Source organism: Jaculus jaculus, chromosome 20 (genome assembly GCF_020740685.1).
Source record: "Jaculus jaculus isolate mJacJac1 chromosome 20, mJacJac1.mat.Y.cur, whole genome shotgun sequence".
Classification (NCBI taxonomy): domain Eukaryota; kingdom Metazoa; phylum Chordata; class Mammalia; order Rodentia; family Dipodidae; genus Jaculus; species Jaculus jaculus.
In genome coordinates, this window is record NC_059121.1 from 23,046,186 (window position 1) to 23,070,028 (window position 23,843).

Below are 23,843 nucleotides of genomic sequence, written 5' to 3' on the forward strand. Positions count from 1 at the left end.
CAGGGCTTCCAGCCTCTGCAAACGAACTCCAGACACGTGCGCCCCCTTGTGCATCTGGCTAACGTGGGACCTGGGGAACCGAGCCTCGAACCGGGGTCCTTAGGCTTAACAGGCAAGCGCTTAACCGCTAAGCCATCTCTCCAGCCCTAATTTTTTTTTAAAAAAAAGGTGTCTTTCAACTTTAAATTTTCCATGCCTTCCTGAGTAGAGGCTTGTATATATTGAGTGTGTTGCAAAGGTTTACGTGAAGAGTAGCTTTGTGAGGAGAACTCATTCGTGAGGGCTATTCTACTTAGCATTTATTTATTGGCAGAAAAAAACTGGAAACTACCGAAGGACTGTGTGTGGCACATCTATGAACACACCTTAAGCAAAACAGCCACTGAAGGGCTGGAGAGATGGCTTAGCGGTTAAGCGCTTGCCTGTGAAGCCTAAGGACCCCGGTTCGAGGCTCAGTTCCCCAGGTCCCACGTTAGCCAGATGCACAAGGGGGCACACGCATCTGGAGTTCGTTTGCAGAGGCTGGAAGCCCTGGCACGCCCATTCTCTCTCTCTCCCTCTATCTGTCTTTCTCTCTGTGTCTGTCGCTCTCAAAAACAAAAAACAACAACAACAAAAAAAAAACAGCCACTGAAGCCATAACCTGTCCTAGGAGTATAAACTTTGAGCTGATAGATAACCATCCTTAAAGCCATCCTTTATTTTCCTACATGGGAGCCAGAGGCTGAACACAATCCCATGAAAACTTCTTCATAGATCTCCCAACCCTAAATAAAAGTATGGCTCCCCATTCTGCATGCAGTTCAATGGGAGAAAGAGAAAACACCAGTGAAGATACTCAACAGTGGACACTGAAAGCCTTATATTTGGTCAGCCAGGCCAAATAAGCCAACGGGTGCAATAGTGGCACGCCTGTTATGGGGGAAACCAACTGCCCAACTGCCCTCTAATTGGACTGGAGGCCCGCTCCATGGGAGGGAATACATCCCTGATACTGAAAACCTAAAACTGGGGTAGTCATGAGCCCTAGGGGTGTAATGTCTGCTGGTGTCTGCCTAAATGTATATACTATGCTTATCAAACTGCCCACTAAGCACTTCTCTTAATGTTCATACCCTTATGTTAATGCTACTCTCACTTTTGGTAGAGAATCTTCTCTTTTCAGATGGCAGTGACCTTAGGATGACTCAGAAGGCATCATGGTGCTGGAAAGAAGTGACAGGAGTGCTCAGCACTGCAATATCTCCATCACACCTTCCAAGGCTCAGGGTCTAATGTGGAAGAGGTGGCAGAAAGAATGTAAGAGCCAGAGGAAGGGTAGGACTCCTTACAACGTGTTCCCTCCAGACACAAAATGGCCTGGATATCCATGACCTCACAGTGCCTGACACTATCTACATACACAAGACCATCATAATAGGAGGAAAAGATGATGACATCAAAATAAAGGAGAGACTTATTGAGATGGTAAGGGGATATGATGGAGAATGGAGTTTCAAACAGGAAAGTGGGGGGAGGGAGTGTATTACCATGGGATTTTTTTTATAGTCATGGAAATTGTTAACAAAAAATTAAAAAATAAAATAAATCTAGATTCTACATATTAAAAAAAAAAAAGCATGGATCCCTAACAATACAAAAGAGGCCCGGCTGTTAGTTTTGGCTAGAGACAAGTCCTGAGTCATCTCCAAGTGCGACGCAGGATGAGCTGAACACAGTCTCATGATGATGTCACTCGAACGGCCTTTGCTAAATTCAAACACCACAGGGTGATACGTTTTGCCTTGGGCTACTATAGCTTACTCAAAGAAAGTTTTGCTTCTGTAGGTGACAGAAGTTTCCAAGATATCACACATTTGGTGAAAATCCGACAGCATTGACCATCCAGCAACAGATTTGCTTGAGCCCCTCCTTTGTGCCCCAAATGTTGGCCGGTACGTCTTTTCAAAGCCTACAATGTTCTGAGTCCAAGGACAAAGAGTTAGAAGTTGTGCTTAGTGTTGAGTCGAGTGAACGGTTCCAGACCATCAATAGGATGGTGGTCAGTTTCTAAGGCAAGAAGAAGTTCCAAGGATACCACTTGGAGGACCACCCAAGCATCTCTCTCTCTCTCTCTCTCTCTCTCTCTCTCTCTTTGTGTGTGTGTGTGTGTGTGTGTGTGTGTGTTTCCCTCTCTCCTAGACACACACAGTGCTCAAGTCCATTTCTCTCCAAAACTCAAAGCCATCCATGGTGGGTTGAATGTAAATGGCCCCACAGTTTCAGGCATTTCTTTTGTTTGTTTGTTTTTATTTTTATTTTTGTTTTTGTTTGTTATTTTTAGTTATTTGAGAGCAACAGACAGACAGAGAGAGAAAGAGGCAGATAGAGAGAGAGAGAGAATGGGCGCGCCAGAGCCTCCAGCCACTGCAAACAACTCTAGATGCGTGTGCCACCTTGTGCATCTGACTCACGTGGGTGCTGGGGAATCGAGCCTTGAACCGAGGACCTTAGGCTTCACAGGCAAGTGCTTAACCACTAAGCCATCTCTCCAGCCCTGTTTCCGTTTTTGAGGTAGGGTCTCACTCCAGCTCAGGCTCACCTGCTTTGACCAAAGTTACTGTCCGAGTGATAAACCGCCTTTGCATAAACATCTCTTTTCCCTTCTAATGTAGAGCGAAAATACTAGTACAAATGCGATCAATGTTGAAATAACGGTCTAGGAATTAGGAGCGTAGAATGACGGTAAGATCACACCCAGCTTCCCTTAGTGCGAAGGGAAATTAAACTTTTGAGACCAAGTCAACTGGCTTTCACTAAGCTCGTATCATATTAAATGCCTAACAAGGGTTGTTTCACTTAATCCCTAGGCGAGTACCTTGGGGTTGAGGTGGATAGTCCCATGTGACCAGGAAGACACTGAGACTAAAGCAAGCCCAGAGCCTGGCTCCCCATTGCCCACGCAGCCCCAGCATCGGATGTCAGCATCAGGAGTCACCTCTGGAGATAAGTGACATGACAATCATGCCCCAACTCTGTCAGGGGCCCTTGATCCCCAGGGCCTGTTCCATGTGGAAGAAATGATAAAGAGACTGGATCAGCTCTCCTTCCAAAGGCAAGTTCTTACGGAGGATAGTGTTGGAGTTACCTTCTCTTTCAATTATTTGTTTATTTGAGAGAGAGAAAGAGGCAGAGAGAGAGAGAGAGAGAGAGAATGGGTGCACCAGGGCCTCTAGGCACTGCAAACGAACTCCAGATGTGTGCACCCCCCTTGCGCATCTGGCTTATGTGGATCTTGGAGAATCGAACCGGGATCCTTTGGCCTTGAAGGCAGATGCCTTAACCACTAAGCCATCTCTCTAGCCCAATACAATTTTTTTTTTTCAAAAAGAAAACACCATGCTAAGTTGGCATGGTGAGGGTCAAGAAGAGAGAGAGAAAGAGAAAGAGACAGAAAGAGAGAAACAGACAAACTTTGGCCATCCGAAAAGCAAAGGAAACATCTTGCTTTCTGGAAGAGTTTTAGGGAAAGGAGGGGAGTTTGAGTCCACGTGACTCAGCCTGTGCACTGAGCCGCGGAGGTACTGCAAGGACCCAAGGCCATGATTGAGGTGGTGTTGGGTTTCCTTGGCAACAAGGGGCTGGCCTTGCTTCCCCATTTGTCCTTGGTCTCTGGTAGCCTAGGGACTTTCAAAGGGAACACATCGATGTTCTAACAGCCCGGAGATAAAGGCAGCACACTGGACACGTGCATATAACAATCGTATCTTGGCTGGCTGCTCATGACAGGAATCTATGGCATCTAGCGCAGGCTGACCTGGAGTTCACTATGCAGTCTCAGGGTGGCCTCGAACTCACGGCGATCCTCTAACCTTTGCCGCCCAAGTGCTGGGACTAAAGGCGTGCGCCACCATGGCCGGCACCTTTTTATATTTTACACGGACACATCAAAATCTGACAGCATCAGGCAGCATTGCAGAAGCGGATGGAAAGACTGTGACAGCCACAGAGTGTGTTGGAGCACCCTGAGGCACACCCTCCCACTACCCCACAGGGACAGACTGGGGCCTTCGTGACCCCACAGTGAGTACTAGGACCCCACCAAGAAGGACCCCCAGGGTAACAGAGGCAGAGGCGAGGGGTAAGAGTACCACCTGTAATAATCTATATAAAACAAAATAAATGTCTTAAAAATCTGAGAGCAGGCTGGAGAGGTGGCTCATCAGGAAAGGAGCTTGCTTGCAAAGCCTGACAGCCTGGGTTCAATTCCCCAGCACTCATGTAAAGCCAGATGCACAAAGCGGCACATGCGTCTGGAGTTTGTTTGCAGCAGGTGGAGGCCCTGGTGAGCGCCCACACTCTGCCTGCCTCTTGCTGCATGCAAATAAATAAATAAAATATATTTTTAGTTGATTGCTTTTTGCTTTAAAAAAAAAAAAAAAACACTTTGTGTTACTATCAGTACTCCATTTCCAAAAAGTAACATTTTAACTAAATGGTTTGTTGGGTCTGGGTCTTTTTGTCAACCTTGGCAGTAAAGCTCTCCATGACACCATTGTGTGTGTGTGTGTGTGTGTGTGTGTGTGTGTGTGTGTGTGTGTGTGTGTGAAATCTGAGAGCATGGGAAATTAAAGCTAAAATGTTTATTTGTCTTTCACGTCTACGGTTAGTGGAGGCGTAAGGTTTTTGGTTTTGCCAGGCATCAAAAGGGTCGCTTCTCTATATGGACTGGTGAAGCAGCTCAGAGCAGGAAGATATGAAACTATATCCACAAACACATATGAAGATGCCTTGAGAGACAAGGGCATCGAGGCATGAAGTATCAAAGAACTTTCCCACGAGGTAAGATATAAGTCTCATTTAAAAACAATCATGGGCTGGAGAGATGGTTTAGTGGTTAAGCACTTGCCTGTGAAGCCTAAGGACCCCGGTTCGAGGCTCGGTTCCCCAGGACCCACGTTAGCCAGATGCGCAAGGGGGCGCACGTGTCTGGAGTTCGTTTGCAGTGGCTGGAGGCCCTAGCGTGCCCATTTTTTCTCTCTCTCTCTCTGCCTCTTTCTCTCTCAGTCTGTCACTCTCAAATAAATAAATAAATAAATAATAAACAAAAAATTTAAAACAAACAAAAAACTTTCAAGTGAGAAAGAAAAAGATCTTTCAAGTGGGTATTTTCAAAAATGCTTTGTAAGAAATAAAATATGAAACCATAGGTTAGGTGAAAGATCATAAAATACAATTATTTTATTAATTCATGGTTAATATCAAATGAAACCAGACTTGTCTAACATGATTTTCCATCAACAAATACTGTTATGTGCAAAAGTATTGCATATGTTCTTTTACACACCACTGCATTTACTAGAACTGCTGAGAGGACTGTATATATGATTTTAAACCTAAGTTGATTTTTTTCTCACTCTTGAAAGGAGTACTTCTTTGTGAAAGCAATTCTTACAGCTTTGTTTTCAACCAGCTAAAAATGTTTTATATATTACTCTAACCTGTTGTCCTCCACATTCTATTGTCCTAATTGTACTGTTTTCTGATTTGTATTTATGTCTTGAGACAGTAACTTTTTGAATAAAAATAAACCTACAAAAAAAAGAAATAAAATATGAAATAGGCAAAGTTTAGGCATTGAAAAGCAATACTGGGCTGCAGAGATGGCTTAGTGGTTAAGGCTCTACCTTGTGCTGCCTTAGGGACCCATGTTCCACTCTCCAGATCCCAGGTAAGCCAGGCACACAAAGAGTGAGCCAAGCACAAAGTCACACATGCCCACTAGGTGGCAAAAATGTCTGGAGTTTGATTGCAGTGGCTGAGGCCCTGGTGCACCAATTCTTTCTCTTTTTCTCTCAAATAAAAATAATAAGCAGCTACTGAGCCCCAGATGGACAGTATAGGTTGAGCGCATTCTGGGCTGGAAGGAGCATCCAGTGTAGGAAACCCAGGCGTCCTGAGGAAGTCTGCTCAGAATACAGTGGGGAGCGTCCAACTCAGGAAGCCACAGCAGTGAACCCACAACTGGACGATCCTTAGAGAAGAGAGAGATGTGCACCTTAGGTCAAAGGAGCAGTCCAAGTTAAAGAAAGGAAGTAAGGGAGAGAGAGGGAGGGAGAGGGAGGAGAGGGGAGAGAAGAGAAGGGGAGGGGAGGTAAGGAGAGAAAGAGGAGAGGGGAGAAAAAGAGAGGAGAGGAAAGGGGAGGAGAGAGGAATAGAGAGGAGAGGAGAGGGAGAAGAGAGGGTGGAGAGGGGAAGGGAGAGAAGAGGGAGGGGAAGGGAGGGGAGGGGAGGAGAAGAGAAGGGAGGGAAGAGGAGAGAGAGGGGAATGGAGAGGAGGGGGGGAAAGGGGAGAAGAGAGGAGAGGAGAAAAGAGGAGAGGAGAGAAGAGGAGAGGAGAGGAGAGGAGAGGAGAGGAGAGGAGAGGAGAGGAGAGGAGAGGAGAGGAGAGGAGAGGAGAGGGAGAGACGAGAGAAGAGGAGAGAAGACAGGGAGAGGAGAGAAGAGGAGAGGAGAGGAGAGGAGAGGAGAGGAGAGGAGAGGAGAGGAGAGGAGAGGAGAGGAGAGGAGAGGAGAGGAGAGGAGAGGAGAGGAGAGGAGAGGAGAGGAGAGGAGAGGAGAGGAGAGGAGAGGAGAGGAAAGAAAAAAATCACAGACCACAGAGGCATTACAGGTCTGGCTGATCCAAAAAACCAGCAAGGTGTCTGCTGTGGCCAGACTCCAGGACTGCGGCTCAGTGGGTGAGCAGGAAGATTGGCGGGGTTCTGACCCTGAGGAGGAAGGGTGCGGTCAGACTTGCATTTTCACCCTCCTAGAGCAGCAGCCTGGAGGCAAGGAGACACCCGCTCCGCTGTAGGCCAGGCTGCAGATCCAGGTGACGGCCTGACCTGAGAGAGACGGTGAGGTCCTGAGAGTGAAAGGTAGAGGTGACGCGGGGAGACCTCCCGGAGTCCAGTCCCTCATCAGGTCACTCCCCAAACGCCCCATCCCTTGGCAGGAGACAAAGGGTGGAGGTGGGAAGTGATGACTCTTTTTCTAAACTGACACCAGGGGGTGGTGGGCAAACCCAGATGCGGGCTCTGTTGCAGCCTCTTGGCTAGAGTTCTCGGGTCTGGGTCATTACCGAGGAGTTCTCAGGTTGATTTCCTCTCACTGTCCTTCCCAGAAATTGACCGAGCCCTTTACAAGAGCAAATGCACAACATCCCAGCTCTGTTTCCAAATGATGACCCCACAGTCAAGCCCACAGACGAGGCAACTGGTCAGGCGGAAGACACCGGCGCATGCTCTGTGTACGTTGCGCGTCAATTTCACCTGTTGATGGTGTTGGTGCCTAATAAGCACCTGCTACACTATACTTTCATGGTTAGGCAATAGGACTTAATAGGACCTTGCTGACGTGATGATTTTGCTACTTGTGACCCTGCACTGGAGGCGTGGGTGTGGAAACCTGCAATAAGACTCCAGGACACGGCATCCAGGTGGACAAGTCTTTGCGCATAGCTGATGGCCTAGTAGGTGGGGGCTCTACAATGCACTAACCTTTACGGAAGGCAAGGGACATTATTCCCAAGGGGTGCAGGCCCACGACATGACTTGGCCGTCGGTTAGTATTTTGGATGAAAACTGTCCTAGGTCAAGCTTGCAGCTGGGAAAGGAGAGACTGTGGGTTGATTTCTAGCCCCCCACCCACCCACCCACTGATGACCTCAAGTAATTTCTCGACCTCAAGTGATTTTTCTTGCTTGGAATAACTAAAGGCACAGTGTGAGGAGCCCCTGGGGCCTCAGATAGGGGCTTCCAGGGGGAAATACAGGAGGGCTCAGAACTAAGGACCCTTTGTAGAGGGGAGGGGAATGCAGAATCACTTTATTTAATACTTTTTTTTTTTTTTTAATTTTAGAGGGAGAGAGAGAGAGAATCCGCTCGCCATGGCCTCAGCCAGTGAAATCGAACACCAGACGCTTGCGCCACCTAGTGGGCGTGTGCAACCTTGCGCTTGCCTCACCTTTGTGTGTCTGACTTACGTGGGATCTGGAGAGTTGAACATGGGTCCTTAGGCTTTGCAGGCAAGCGCCTTAACTGCTAAGCCATTTCTCCAGCCAGCCCTCCCCCAGCAGAATCACTTTTAACCAAGAACATTCGTTATTGGACATTCACTGTGTGTGTTAGCACTTGCAGGGTATATGCCAGCATTTATGCATGATTCATAGACAAAACGACGTCTCCACTAACAGCAATACCACATGAGACCCAAACAAAACACATCCCCAGCAAGTGGGGTGGAGCAGGGGATCTAAGCACCACTTGATTGTGCAAAAACTGAATTAAGAGAAAGGGTAGGGTCATATATTTTTATTCCCAATTTTTCCACCCAAATCATAATTTCCAAGGTGAACGTATTAATAGGCTTGTTTTCCAGCTAGAAGATAGTCTTCTTATTTTGAAAAGCAGAATTTGTAAGTGAATTGTACTTGCGTGTGGTGTATGTTAGGGCTTACAAAGAAATACCCCCCCCCCAAAAAAACCCTCATGTGTTACAGCATTATATGCAGGTAATTGGGTTTGGGGAAGTGACTGGATCCTACAGATTCTTACTTTGACAAATTAATCCATCCATTGACAGATACTTAATTTCATGGCACTGTTAGTTGGTGGTACAAAGTATAAGATGGGCCTAGCTGGAGGATGTAGCTCCCTGGGGGTGTGCCTTCGAAGGGCTTATCCTGTCCCTGGCTCCCCTGTTACTCTCCTTTGGCCTCCTGAGCCTCGTGAGGTAAACAGCATTTCTCCACCATGTCCTTATCCCAATGCTGTTTCTGCCTCTCTAAAAGCAATGGCTCCTGCCAACCATGAGCTGAAATCTCTGGAACCATGAGCCAAAGTAAACCTTCCTTGCTTTACGTCAATTTGCTCAGCTACGTAGGTCACAGCCACAAAAGCAACAACATGGTGAAGCCACTAAAGAGAGAGTCATTTGCTTTCCTTACTCAGTGCCCAAGACCGTCTTGAAATGACAATTGCTTTAGCAAACAATGGAGTATGAGCAAATGCGAGTGTGGCAGTCAGGTCTGCATTGCTGGCAGAAATCACCCGACCAAGAACAGTTTTGGGAACAAGGGTTTATTTTGGCTTACAGACTCGAGGGGAAGCTCCATGATGGCAGGGGAAACCCTGGCATGAACAGAGGGTGGACATCACTCCTTGGCCAACATAAGGTGGACAATAGCAACAGGAGAGTGTGCCAAACACTGGCAAGGGGACCTAACTGGCTATAACACCCATAAGCCCGCCCCCAACGATACACTGCCTCCAAGAAGCATTAATTCCCGAATCTCCATCATCTGGGTACCCAGCATTCAGAACACCTAAGCTTATGGGGGACACCTGAATCAAACCACCACATGTCAGGAATCTCTTTTAAGATAGCTATTGAAAAACATTTTAAAACCCATTCTGGGCTGGAGAGATGGCTCAGCGGTTAAGGCGCTTGACTGCAAAGCCTAATGACCCAGGTTCAATACCCCGGTGCCCGCATAAAGCTAGCTGCACAGAGTGGCATATGCGTCTGGAGTTTGTGCAGCGGCTGGAGGCTCCTGGCACATCCATTCTCTCTGTCTCTCTTCTCCCTATCTCTCTCAGCTAGCAAATAAATAAATAAAATATTAATTAAAAATACGCTCATGGCCGGGCGTGATGGCGCACGCCTTTAATTCCAGCACTTGGGAGGCAGAGGTAGGAGGATTGCCTTGAGTTCAAGGCCACCCTGAGACTCCATAGTGAATTCCAGGTCAGCCTGAGCTAGAGTGAGACCCTACCTTAAAAAGAAAGAAAGAAAGAGAGAGAGGGAGAGAGAGAGGGAGGGAGGGAGGGAGGAAGGAAGGAAGGAAGGAAGGAAGGAAGGAAGGAAGGAAGGAAGGAAGGAAGGAAGGAAGGAAGGAAGGAAAGAAAGAAGGGAGAAAACCGCTCACCTGCCAAGGTGAAGGGCACACAGGTGAGAAGAAAGAAGCCAATTCTCTTCCAAACTGGCATGTTCTTGCATGCTCCGGCTTGAGCTTCCTGTGTCGTATTTAAGGCAGAACAAGACCGACATAAGCTGCCCCTGCACTTTGCAACATTCCCAGGCCTCAAGGCAGCATTTCTTGAACGTCATGCTGATACTGTAGAGCAGATACGTTGTTTACTTTCGTCCCGTGTGTGATGGGATGTCTGCAGGACCCCTGACCTCTGTCAGGCCGATGATAACAGCACATGGATTGCGACAACCAGCTGTATCTGGAGAGGCATCGCCACCTTGATTTTGGTTGAGAAACACTGGCTTTTGGAAACACTGCCTTTCAAACCAAGTCCGCGGAAACCCAAGGAGGCAGCTGAGCATGTGAAGGGGCAACAGGGGACATGGCTTCTGTGGTCACGAGATGAAAACGAGGATGAGTGAGCTGATGTGCCTCCTGTTGCTCAAGGCCGGGTGAGCTCAAGCAAATAGTTTGCTACAAAGACAAGAAGTGACTCGCTTCACCAAATATGCAATTTTTTTAAATATGTCATCTTTTTTTAATATTTGTTTTTATTTTATTTCTTTGAGAGAGGGAGAGAATGAATGTTCCAGGGCCCTCAGCCATTGTAAGCGAACTTCAGATGCACGGGCCACCTTGTGCATCTGGCTTACGTGGGTCCTTGGGAATCGAACCTGGGTCCTTTGGCTTTGCAGGCAAATGCCTTAACCGCTAAGCCATCTCTCTCCAGCCCTAACTATGTTATCTTTATTGTACTATGTCTGTATACCTGTGGTCTTACTGTGAAACATGACAGGAAATTCAATTCAAGGTAGCTTAAACAAAAAGAGAACTTTTTAGTTTTTTCTCTTATTTTTTTTGAGATAGGTCAGGGCAACCTTAAAATTGCTATCTAGAAAGGTTGTCTCTGGACTCCTGATCCCCCGGCCTCCACTTCCTAAGTGTTAGGATTATAAATATGCACAACAAAAAAAGAGAGTATTTTCAATAAGGTCAGAAAAATATCAAGTTAGGATTTTCCCTAGCTGTACCTGCATGAAGGTTTTAAAAATAAGGCACAAGGGCTAGAGAGATGGCTTCGCAATCAAGACACCTACCTGAGTAGTCAGAGGACCCAGGGTCAATTCATGTGCCACTCTGGGCATCTGACTTCACATGGGTACTGGGGAATTTAACTCAGGCCCTCAGGCTTTGCATGCAGCAAGTGCCTTTGACCTCTGTCCCATCCCTCCAGCCCCAATATTTATTTTATTTTAAAAATACTTTATTTATTTATTTGAGAGAGAAAGAGGGAGAGAGAGAGAGAGAGAATGGGCTAGCCAGGGCCTCCAGCCACTGCAAACGAACTCCAGATGCATGTGCCCCCTTGTGCATCTGGCTTACTTGGGTCCTGGGGGATCAAACTGGGATCCTTTGGCTTTGCAGGCAAATGCCTTAAGGACTAAGCCATCTCTCCAGCCCACCTTTCCTATTTTTGTTTTCAGGCCAATGAGATTGTAGTTTATGTGACTGTTTTATGGTAGAGAGAAGGTTGAGTGTTGATGTGAAGGCCCTGATGTTGGTGATGGGGATGGTAGAATCCGCCAGGAGAGGAGATGGAGGCAGGTAGTCAGGTAGATCCATTCACAAGAATTGGAATCTTCGCCAGAAGGGGCGCCGTCATCTCCCAGCTCATGCGTCCCATATCCAACAACATGAACACGGAGTATCATACCTCCAGGTCCCCTGTGAGCCTTGAACCAGGTGGCCAGGTCTAACGGTGAGAATGACCTCAGAGCTTCGATCTCACGGGCGAGGCGGTCAAAGAGATACTGCTGACCCGGCCTGTAGGAATCCATCTGGAATGCTACAGGGTTCTCCGTCACCCTTGGGACTCAGGCCACCAAGCACAACTCTGCGATCGCCGATAAGACGGTAGGAGCGTTTCTTGCCAGCTTTGAGGAGAAGATCGAGAATCTCACCGCAGAGGCGTTCAGTCCCCAGGTCAGTGCTCTGGAAGCACGCAAGGACACCCACCTGGGAGACGAGTGGCAGGGACCGGAGCGCAGTGGTCACCCCGCAGTATTTCTTTGACCCGCTCGCCTTTTCCTGTTTCTAAGTTTATCACCTCAGGTGGCTTGTTACAATAATGCAAAGCTGCTTGTTTATAGCTCATCCTCGATGCCAACCATTCCTTGAATTTTCTTTGGCTCATATCAATAATGCCCATGAATTTAAAAAGTGCTATTTTAGATTCTCCAGTTCCCAAACACCATGTTATGTTTCGCCTTGTGGGCTTCGTTCTGTGTGATTCCTCTCTGAGTGGTCATCCTGGGTTTGAGAACCAGGCATGTCTCAGCTTGACGCTCAGTCACATGCCTTATGTTTTCAGGCAGGTCTGATGGCCAGGTGGGGCAAGAAGTGCTCTGAGGACAGAGAGAGAGAGAGAGAGAGAGAGAGAGAGAGAGAGAGACAGAGGTGTGTTCTAACTAACTTGGAGCAGGAGAGGCCAGTAACATCTGAGGGAGCCTGAGTCGAGCCTGTGGGTTTTGCTCTGTTTCTGAACCCCTTCCTCCACACCACCACCACCACCCCAGGAACATGTGGAAAAATCAGGCTATGGAAGCAAACCTTCGCTTAGAAGTGGTTCAACTTGAATTCCCAAAGTGACTTGATCTGTCAGGACACAAAGGACACACCCACCAAGCATTTAGCCTGTGTGTGTGTGTGTGTGTGTGTGTGTGTGTAGTGTGTGTCTGTGTGTGTAACAAGATTTCTTCATGTGTAATCCAAGGATCCAAGGGCTTGGGTGGCTAAGGCAAGAGGATTCTGAGTTACATACTAGCCTAGGTTCAGACAATCTTGAGCTCCAGTGAGATACGTCTCAAAAAAAAGAGATTATTTATACCAAGCCGGGTGTGGTGGCGCATACTGTTAATCCCAGCACTCGGGAGGCAGAGGTTGGAGGATTGCTGTAAGTTCAAGGCCACCTGAGACTACAGAGTGAATTCCAGGTCAGCCTGGGCTAGAGTGAGACCCTACCTCGAACCCCCTCCCCAAAATATTTATATTAAACAAATGTTATAATAAACAGGCAGGCCTCAAATCATGGTATGAGTGACATTTCTAATTTTTCCTACCGCTGTGTACATCGTTCCAAGTTCTCACAAATAAATAGCATCACTTTGTGTCAACAGATTCCTAACTTTGTCTGCAGCCCAGGGCAATGCCTCTCCAGTCCTGAGAATGTTCTGGCTAACTCCAGAACCAACCCATGCTGTGTTTACTCTTCAGACCAGATTATTACCAAGCGGTTGGAGGCATCAAATTCCCACAGCCAATTTTCTATAAAAATCACAAGTAATTGAAACGGGAGGAAGGCACCCAGTAAAAGTCAAGTTGAATTAGCCCAGTAGCAGCCTGCATCCTCTGAGGCACCATCTTCAGGCATCTCTACCTCTAACTCTAACTCTAACTCTGTTAGTGGGTTAATGAAGCAGTTCTTCTCTCCAGTCCCCAACCCAGCCACCCCCTTAAGAACAAGGAGTGCGACTTCATGAGCAGCCAGGCGAGGTTCCCACAGACCCCCCCATACCCGAACACTCTGTGAACGCCGTCATTCTCTCCTTCCTCTTTTCTTTCTTCTCTCTCCCCCCTCTTTCTCTCCCTCCCTTCTTCCTTCTTTCTTTCCTTGTTTCTTTTTTTTTTTAATTTATTTTATTTATTTATTTGAGAGAGAGAGGGAGCGGGAGAGAGAATGGGCACACTAGGGCCTCCAGCCATTGCAAATGAACTCCAGATGCATACGTCCCCCTTATGCATCTGGTTTACGTGGTTCCTGGGGAAACAAACCTGGATCCTTTGGCTTGGCAGGTAAATGCCTTAACTGCTAAGCCATCTGTCCAGGCCATCCTTCCTTTTTTTTCCACATCCCTGTGGAGTACCATCATGACTAGGTGAAAAAATTTTCTTTTAAAAACTGCAAAGCTACTCCCTGGATTGCATGAAGGTCTGGATTCGAATGAAATTCTCTGGCTGTGATATGTTGTAATCAATGCCCAAGGTCAGAGTCTGAATCTCATTGTTGCCGCAGTCAGACAAGCAGAAATAAAACATCTAGCCCCAGGAAAAGGGGGTTGGGTGAAATCATGTTATGAGCAATCAAATCAACCTTAAAGGTTTGGGGAGTTCCATGGCTACATTCCAATCACCTGCATACTCATTGCAACCATTTAAAGGGCTTACTGGTGGTACAAATCCTATGGGCCAACTTATTACTAATTGAATTGTTGACACCCTCTCCAGAATCCAGTGTGACTAGATTGAGAGATAGGCCCTGGAAAGACGTATTTATAGTTCAATAAAGTAATAAGGAGGGTGAAGCTCTAATCTCCACACACTTTGGAAATCAGGGGTGCACACATATTGAGCAATAACCATGGCTCCCACCTGTATGCACAGGACAGAGGCTTTGGAAGACACCAAACCTATGGACACCTTTACTTTGCACTTCTACTTTCCAGAACTCTGAGAAATCAAATTTGTGGGTTTTTTTTTTCCAGTTCATCCAGTCTGCAGTATTTCATTATGGTAACCCAAGCTGACTAATACACCAGTTAAATTCTAGCTCCTTTCCCAGTTGCCTCATCCTCCATCTCAACCGGTCTGTTCTTTTGCCAGATAGACGCTGTTTGTCCTCCAGATCCCCCCGGCCTTGTTCTCCACCAAGAAGGAGGAACGACAGCAATAGACCCCTGACTGGATCCGGCCAGAGGCTGGGAGGAAGCGACCAACGACAGTAACTCCTCTGAATCCACTCCTGCAACGTCAGACAGGCTGACTGTGGGAAGATTTCATCTTCCCTCAGGCAGCCTCGTCCCTGTGACAATCTTCTGACTCTGTGGTCACTCTGCCCAAAGTCTCAGGGCAGGTCTGGGGACAGCTCTGCTGATACTAGCTGGGGACTCCATTTCTAGTGTTTCCTCTGCTAATAGTCTCTCTGGAAATAAACCCAGGGCCAAGTCATCATGTGTGACAACAGCTTCCAGATAGAACTCTTTGTGAAACACAGATGGGAAGGGAAAACAAAACAAAACAAAAAAAGACAAAAAACTTTTTTTGTCCTCTATCTAGAAAAAGCCACCATGAAGGGTGCAAAGTGTATTGTGCCCTAACACATAAATTACACGTCAACTGAGATTGGTTTATTTATTTTTTTTTAATATGCTATCAGCAAAAATCACCTACTCTGGGGGCTGGAGAGATGGCTCAGCAGTTAAGCGCTTGCCTGTGAAGCCTAAGGACCCCAGTTCGAGGCTCGACTCCCCAGGACCCACGTAAGCCAGATGCACAAGGGGGCGCACACATCTGGAGTTCGTTTGCAGTGGCTGGAGGCCCTGGTGAGCCCATTCTGTCTGTCTCTCTGCCTCTTTCTCTGTTGCTCTCAAATAAATAAATAAATAAATTCACCTACTCTGGGTTGGAGAGATGGCTCAGTTAAGGCGTTTGCCTGCAAAGCCCAATGACACAGGTTTGATTCCACAGTACCTATGTAAAGCCAGATGCACAAAATGGTACATGCATCTGAAGTTCATTTGCAGAGGCTAGAGGCCTTGGTACACTCATTCTCTCTCTCTCTCTCTCTCTCTTTCTGCTTGCAAATAAATAAATAAACACATTTATTTATTTATTTTTTAAAAATCACTCACTTAAACAACAATAGTCAATTTTATTTCCATCAGAATTGCTTTTCATTCTCGCTTTTTCCTTATATGTTTATCTTGGAAGGTTTAAAGCCATTTGCCGGTACCAACTAATTAACTGAAACTTGTGTCTATTTTCGCTGTTTAAGTGTACTCCCAGAGCCCTGATGTTTTATTTTGCCTTTTCAGAGTTCAATGTGTTTCCAATTAAGAAAAATGTCACTTTTCAGATATTGGACTTGAATTCATTATGTTGTGAATATGAAAAAGGAAGCTATAGAATTTTATCTCCTTTAATACTCACTGAGATGCATGTCTTCTTGCTGACTACATATACCTCACATTCTACATTATAACTGGGAGTGATTCCTGGTTCCATGTACTTCAGTCCCAAAGGGTTCTATTTGCTGGTGTAATCCTAACCAAGTTTAAACATTTAAATAGTATTTTTATTTATTTGAGAGAGAGAGGGAGGGAGAGAATGGGCACGCCAGGGTCTCTAGCCATGGCAAACAAACTCCAGATGCATGCCCCACCATGTGCATCTGACTTACATGCTTACATGGGTACTAGGGAGTCGAACGTGGGTCCTCAGGCTTCACAGGCTAGCATCTTAGCTGCTAAGCCAGCTCTCCAGCCCCAAGTTTATACATTTAAGATTCTTTTTCTCCTTCTGTCAGTAATCTCACCATCTTCTCTCACCAGGCTTACATTCCTTTACTCCAAAGGGAAAATGTCCTTTTATTGACTGTCTACTATCTATCAGGCGCTCCTGTGTTTTATTCTCAAAGGCATGTGTGGAAGTGGATTGAATGATCCCATCTTTGTAAGCAAGGAGAGGAGACAGGCTTGGGAGGTGAGCTAGCATATACAACAGGTACTTGGTGAAGGGAGGGCAGGTGTAAGTGGTCCCCCCCAAACCACAGCCTAGCTACTTGGTCTCTGCTGCTTCCTGCTACGCTGACCTCCCTTCTCCCACGCTGCTTGCAATCTGGGTGCTAAAGTGTTACCCATGATCCCCCACTGGCCCTGAAGAAGGCCTCTCCTCCTCTTCCATCTTCGCCCTGGCTGACCCCACCCAACTATGGGACGTGGCTCCTAACAGTACTCTGTTCACACTGAGTGATTACTGTAACCGGAGAGGGGGACACACTTACCTTTGATGGCAAACTACTTCATGATCTAATGATCTTGTCTGGGCCCCTGGCACTCCTCACCCTGACACACACACACAATCTCTTTGTGCACATGGGATGTCCTCACAAGGCCCAATGACTGACCAGGAGGATAACAGAAATGGAAATTAGAGACAGTTTTGCTTGTGAAGGGTTGGTACACTGTGTACCCTGATTCACAAATGTTTTGTTTTGTTTTTCGAGGTAGGGTTTCACTCTAGCCCAGGTTGATCTGGAAGTCATTATGTAGTCTCAGGATGGCCTCAAACTCATAGAGATCCTCCTACCTCTGCCTCCGGAGTGCTGGGATTAAAGGTTTGCGTCACTATGTCTGGCCCATTTTGTTAAAAATTTATTTGAGAGAGAGAGAAAATAGGCATACCAGGGCCTTCAGCTGCCACAAATGAACTCCAGACACCAACTTGTGCATCTGGGTTAGGTGGGTTCTGGGGAATCGAACCTGGGTCTTTCAGCTTTGTAAGCAAGCGCCTTAACTGCTAAGCCATCTTTCCAGCCCCTACCCTGCTTCTGTAAAGAAACATTTTCTAGAGAATAACATAAAGCCCATTTTGCCTTGTTATTTCCCCCAGAAACAGAACGGGGTTAAGAGCCACTAGTGATGGATTTATTCATGCTGAGGACTTGGATTGGGCTCTGTTCGATCAGACCTTTATGGGTCTTAAAGGAAAGGAATCGTTTGGGTCAGGGAGCCATTGGTGGAAAGGCCCAGCTCTGGAGCCAGTGGGAAGAGGAGGCCTTGCGATGTGGCGGGGGCAGTCACAGAAGGCATGAATACCCTTGTTAGAAGGATACTCTGAGCCAAGCATGGTGGCGCACGCCTTTAATCCCAGCCCTCAGCGCACAGAAGGCAGAGGTGGGAAGGTTGCTGTGAGTTCGAGGCCACCCTGGGACTGCCTGAGCTAGACTGAGACCCTACCTGGGGGGGAAATGGGGGAAGAAGGGTAAGTTGACAAGGTGACTTCCTTTAGGCCTCAGTATTTAGATTGCAAAAGTGCACTCTTTGTATAAAAGGAACTTGGGCCAAAAACAGTTAAGGGATGGAGACATGGCTTAGCAGTTGAGGTGTTTGCCTACAAAGCCTAAGAACCCAGGCTCAGTTCTCCAGTAAGCCAGATGCACAAGTCGGGGGCATGCGTCTGGACTTTGTTTGCAGTGGCTGGAGGCCCTCATATACCCGCCTCATAAATAAATAAATGCTTTAAAATAAGAGTTAAGTCTGTGACTCAGAGATAAAACCAGCTCGCTGTGATTTGAAGGGCCTGAAAGTCTCCCCTGGCCGCAGATATCTCACACTGGCTTGTCCCAGAGCAGGAAAAGGGATCTTACATTTCCCTGGAGGCTGCCGAGGCCTGGATATGCTCCAAGTATGTTTTCTGGGAAGATGTGGTACTATTTTTGCCTTTTTGTAAATGTGATGCACATCCTCCCCCCCCCCCCTCGTTGTTTCAATGTTTCCTCAATCAGGATGTGTTTTCACAATCAAAGCGAGCGGTTGATGTAATAATAGCTACTTCCCCTGAACAATTAGGCTGTTATTAAATCTCTAAAAGGCACTTGGGAAGCTTGTTACACCTGAGCCCCAGAGGAACAGGTGCCTGCGAAGGGGTCTGAAATGCAAGGAGAAATTTGCATTTGAAACAAGCTGACCACATGATTCAGCGCAGGTGGCCCAGCTTCAGTTTCCCTGGGATGGGAAAGACTGTCTTCATAGACTCTACAGTGTGTTTATAGGTCAAGTCCTTGCAGACCACAGTGTAGAAGGTGATCCTGGGGAGAGGGTGGCCGGGCCAGGAAACGCCTCGTACTGTTGGCTGAATCTGGGTGTGCAATTCCAACAGGTAAACTCTCGGCCCCTTGCGGTCACTTTCACCCGTTCTTGAGCCGTGATGTGGGTGTGGCTTGGAGCTCATGAGCAAATGGTAGCCCTGGAGAAATTGTTACAAGAGAAACATAAGCACTCTTCTCTTAAAAAGCATACTTGCAGGGCTGGAAAGATGGCTTAGCGGTTAGGCACTTGCCTGGAAAGCCTAAGGTCCACGGTTCGAGGCTCCATTCCCCAGGACCCACGTTAGCCTGTCATGGCGTCAGTTTGGTCTCTTCATTAAGATCACAGGCGAGGGCTGGAGAGATGGCTTAGCGGTTAAGCGCTTGCCTGTAAAGCCTAAGGACCCCGGTTCGAGGCTCGGTTCCCCAGGTCCCACGTTAGCCAGATGCACAAGGGGGCGCACGTGTCTGGAGTTCGTTTGCAGAGGCTGGAGGCCCTGGCGCGCCCATTCTCTCTCTCTCCCTCTATCTGTCTTTCTCTCTGTGTCTGTCGCTCTCAAATAAATAAATAAATAAATAAAATTTAAAAAAATATTAAGAAAAAAAAGATCACAGGCAAGGTTATGGAGAAGCTCGGTGGGGTGAAGGCTCTGCCTCCCAAGCCTGTGGACCCGAGTTAATTCTCCACTACCCAGGCACAAAGACAGCCGCACAGCGGAGGAAGAGACAGGAAGCCGCTGGTACTCACGGGCTAGACAGACTAGCCTAATACTTACTGAGTTCTAGCCCAGTGGAGAGCCTCTGTCCAACAGAGCTTGACAGCCTTCCTGAGGATAACACCTGAGGTTGTCCTCCGACCTCCACACCTGTCTGCACCCACACGCATGTGAGCACATGTACACACACACACACACGTGTAAGGCGCTTCCTCTTCAGAATGGATGTCACTCGACTAATTTTATTTTCAGTGTTTGTATCTTTAACATTTTGCCATCATTGTTTTGTTGTTGTTGCTTGTTGTTGTTTTTCTTTTTTTTTTTTTTTTTTTGGTTTTTTGAGGTAGGGTCTTACTCTGGCCCAGGCTGACCTGGAACTCATGACGATCTTCCTGCCTCTGCCTCCCGAGTGCTGGGATTAAAGGCGTGCGCCACTGCGCCCGGCTTGTGTTATATATAATATTATTTATTTGAGAGAAAGAGGCAGATAGAGAATGGGCACTGAGGGCCCTCAGCCACTGCAAGCAAACTCCAGACGCAGACGCATGTGCCTTCTTGTGCAGCTGGCTTATATGGGTCCTGGGGAGTTGAACTTGGGTCCTTTGGCTTTGCAGACAAACACCTTACCCGCTAAGCCATCTCTCCAGCCCTCATCCTTGTTTTGTAATTCTTAGAAAGAATAGGCTCTATATTCTACAAGCAGAACTTTATCCCATGATAGCTAGAGACTACCTGTCACTGAGTTTGTGTTACAAATCTTCCAAAGTCTAGAAGTTTAGCTCAGACACTTCTGACCCTAAAAAAAAAAAAAAAAAAAAAAAAAAAAAAAAAAAAAAACAACAAAACAACTCCATAGTGGTTCTTATCGGCCCGCTGGCCTTATCAGGGTGTGGCACACTCTGTTTCCAGCAGGTAGGTCATAGTTTTCCATTACTAGCTCAGGAATGAGGAGCAGAATCGCAAATTTCAGCTCTAAGCTCCTTTCTGCGCCTCCCCTATTGTGTGTCTGTCCTGGCGTGTAACAGTCTTTCAGAACTGTAATGGCCAGTGGATTCCCAGCACTTTCTTCTACTGTCTGAACTGGACCAGTGGAGCTCCACCAGAGAACTTTAGCCACAAGAGAGCTAATAAAACGTCATAAGGGACTGGAGAGATGGCTTGGTGGTTAAGCGCTTGCCTGTGAAGCCTGAGGACCCCGGTTCAAGGCTCGATTCCCCAGGACCCACGTAAGCCAGATGCACCAGGGGGCGCACGCGTCTGGAGTCCATTTGCAGTGGCTGGAGGCCCTGGTGCGCCCATTCTCTCTCTCTCTCTCTCTTACTCTCTCTGTCACTCTCAAATAAGTAAAAATAAACAAAAAAGTTTTGTTTTTTTTTAAAAGCTTCATTAGCTCTCCTAACAGGGTTTTCAAAGGAGACCTGTCCCATCATCTCGCACAGCACCTTTCTTCATAAAACACATGTGGGTTCTTTTTTTTTTTAATTAATTAATTTATTTATTTATTTGAGAGCGACAGACACAGAGAGAAAGACAGATAGAGGGAGAGAGAGAGGATGGGCGTGCCAGGGCTTCCAGCCTCTGCAAACGAACTCCAGACGCGTGTGCCCCCTTGTGCATCTGGCTAACATGGGACCTGGGGAACCGAGCCTCGAACCGGGGTCCTTAGGCTTCACAGGCAAGCGCTTAACCGCTAAGCCATCTCTCCAGCCCGACATGTGGGTTCTTAAAAGAGTGCTCTGTCCTTTTCTTTTTCTCACTGATAAATTCTGAACACGGGTTTTACTGATGTGTGTGTGTGTGATTTTGTTTGTTTGGTTGTTTGTTTTGAGGTAAGGTCTTGCTGTAGCCCAGGCTGACCTGGAATTCACTCTGTAGTCTCAGGGCAGCCTTGAACTCACAGCCATCCTCCTACCTCTGCCTCCCCGAGTGCTGGGATTAAAGGTGTGCACCACCACGCCTGGTGAGAATATGCTTTTCACAGGTGGCAGTGAATCCCAAGTAGCCCCAAGGCTCATTAAAATGAGAAGAAAAATCCGAGTGCTTAACAGCAGAGAAGTCGTCTCTATCACATCACAAGGTAGCTGAGTGTTGGTGAAACACCATCATAGGTCACTTCCTGTCACATGTCTGTCATCCCCAGAGTCAGTGCTTGTCTCTGACCAAAAAAAAAAAAAAAAAAAAATTATAACAGGGCTGTCAAACAACCAAAGTTCCATTCCCCAATACCCATGTAAAGACAGATGCACAAAGTGGTTCATATGTCAGGAGCAGCTAGAGGCCCTGGTGCATCCATTCTCTCTCTCTCTCTCTCTCTCTCTGTCTGTCTTTTTCTGTACAGGATGTGGTAGCACATGCATTTAATCCCAGCTTTTGGGAAGCTGAGGTAGGAAGATTGCTGTGAGTTTGAAGCCAGTCTGAGATTACATAGACGGAGAATAATTCCGATCAGCCTAGGCTAGAGCAACACCTTACCTTGGAAAACCAAAAACAACAGTCTCCCTTTGCCATGTATCCCACTGGAGAATGAAGAGGAACCTATTGCAGGCAGCCTTGAAATAAATTGGACATATTTTGTTTGGTTTCCTGGAGTTCACGTCTCATGTAAACCCCAGCACCCTTACCAGCAAGGCACAGATTTTAAATTCCAATCTCCCAGGTTGGAGAGATGGCTCAACAATTAAAGTATTTGCCTACAAAGCCTAAGGGTCAAGGTTCACTTCCCCAGGACCCACGTCAAACCAGACGCACAAAGTGGTACATGCGTCTGGAGTTCATTTGCAGTGGCTACAGGCCCTGGTGTGCCTATTCCCTCTCTCTCTCTTCTCCCTCACCCACTCTCTGTCTCTTCCTGCTTGTAAATAAAATAAAATATTTTTTAAAGATAAATTGTTTTTTTTTTTTAAAGGAAAACTCCATCTCCTAGGCAGAATGAAGACATTGTCTACAGAATGAGAGAAACTGTTTGTTGACTATTCACCTGACAAGGAATTCATACCCAGAGTATATAAAGAACCTAAAATATCAAACACTAGAAGAATAAATAATCCAATCAACTAACTAGGCGAATGAGTTGAATAGGTAGTTCTCAAAAGACAAAGTAGGGGCTGGAGAGATGGTTTATCGGTTAAGCGCTTTCCTGTGAAGCCTAAGGACCCTGGTTTGAGGCTTGATTCCCCAGGACCCATGTTAGCCAGATGCACAAGAGGGTGCATGTGTCTGGAGTTCATTTTCAGCGGCTGGAGGCCCTGGCGTGCCCATTCTCTCTCTCTCTCTCTATCTGCCTCTTTCTCTCTGTCTGTCACTCTCAAATAAATAAATTTTAAAAAAAGACAAAGTAGAATTGGCCAATAAGGACATGAAGAAAAGGCAGGTGTGGTGATTGGGGCACGCCTGTCACCCCAGTGTCCGCACAGGCTGGAGCAGTAGAAGACTCCCAAGCTCAATGTCAACCTAGTCTACATAGTGAGCCCCTGCTCCCCTCCCCACCAAATATACTCAAAAGGAAGGAATGAATGAATAAAACAATACGTTTAAAAAAATGGGCTGGAGAGATGGCTTGACAGTAAAGGCGCTTGCCTGTGAAGCCTAAGGATGCAGGTTTGACTCCCCAGGACCCACATAGACCAGACACACAAGGTCACACACACACACACACACACAAGGTCACACATGCAATAAGGTGGCACACATGTCTGGAGTTTGATTACAGTGGCTAGAGCCCTGGCGTGCCAACTCTTTCTCCCTCATAAAAAAACAAAAACCAGGGCTGGAGAGATGGCATAGCAGTTAAGCGCTTGCCTATGAAGCCTAAGGACCCGGGTTCGAGGCTTGATTCTCCAGGACCCACGTTAGCCAGATGCACAAGGGGGTGCACGCTTCTGGAGTTCATTTGCAGTGGCTGGAAGCCCTGGCGCGCCCATTCTCACTCACTCTCTCTCTATCTGCCTCTTTCTCTCTCTGTCACTCTCAAATAAATAAATAAAAATGAACAAAAAAAAGTTTAAAAAAGGGCTGGAGAGATGGCTTAGCGGTTAAGCGCTTGCCTGTGAAGCCTAAGGACCCCGGTTTGAAGCTCGGTTCCCCAGGTCCCACGTTAGCCAGATGCACAAGGGGGCGCACGCGTCTGGAGTTCGTTTGCAGAGGCTGGAAACCCTGGCGCGCCCATTCTCTCTCTCTCCCTCTATCTGTCTTTCTCTCTGTGTCTGTCGCTCTCAAATAAATAAATAAATAATGAACCAAAAAAAAATTTAAAAAATAAAAAAATAAAAGTTAAAAACAAAACAACAACAACAAAAAAACAGACATCGAAATAAAAGAGAGACTAATGGGGGGGGGATATGATGGAGAGCGGAGTTCTGAAGGGGAAAGTGGGGGAGGAAAATATCATGGTTTATTGTCTGTAAGTATAGAAATTGTCAATAAAATTTAAAAAACCCCCCTTAGCCATTAGAGAAATGCAAGTCAAAATCACATTGACATGACATATCCGTCA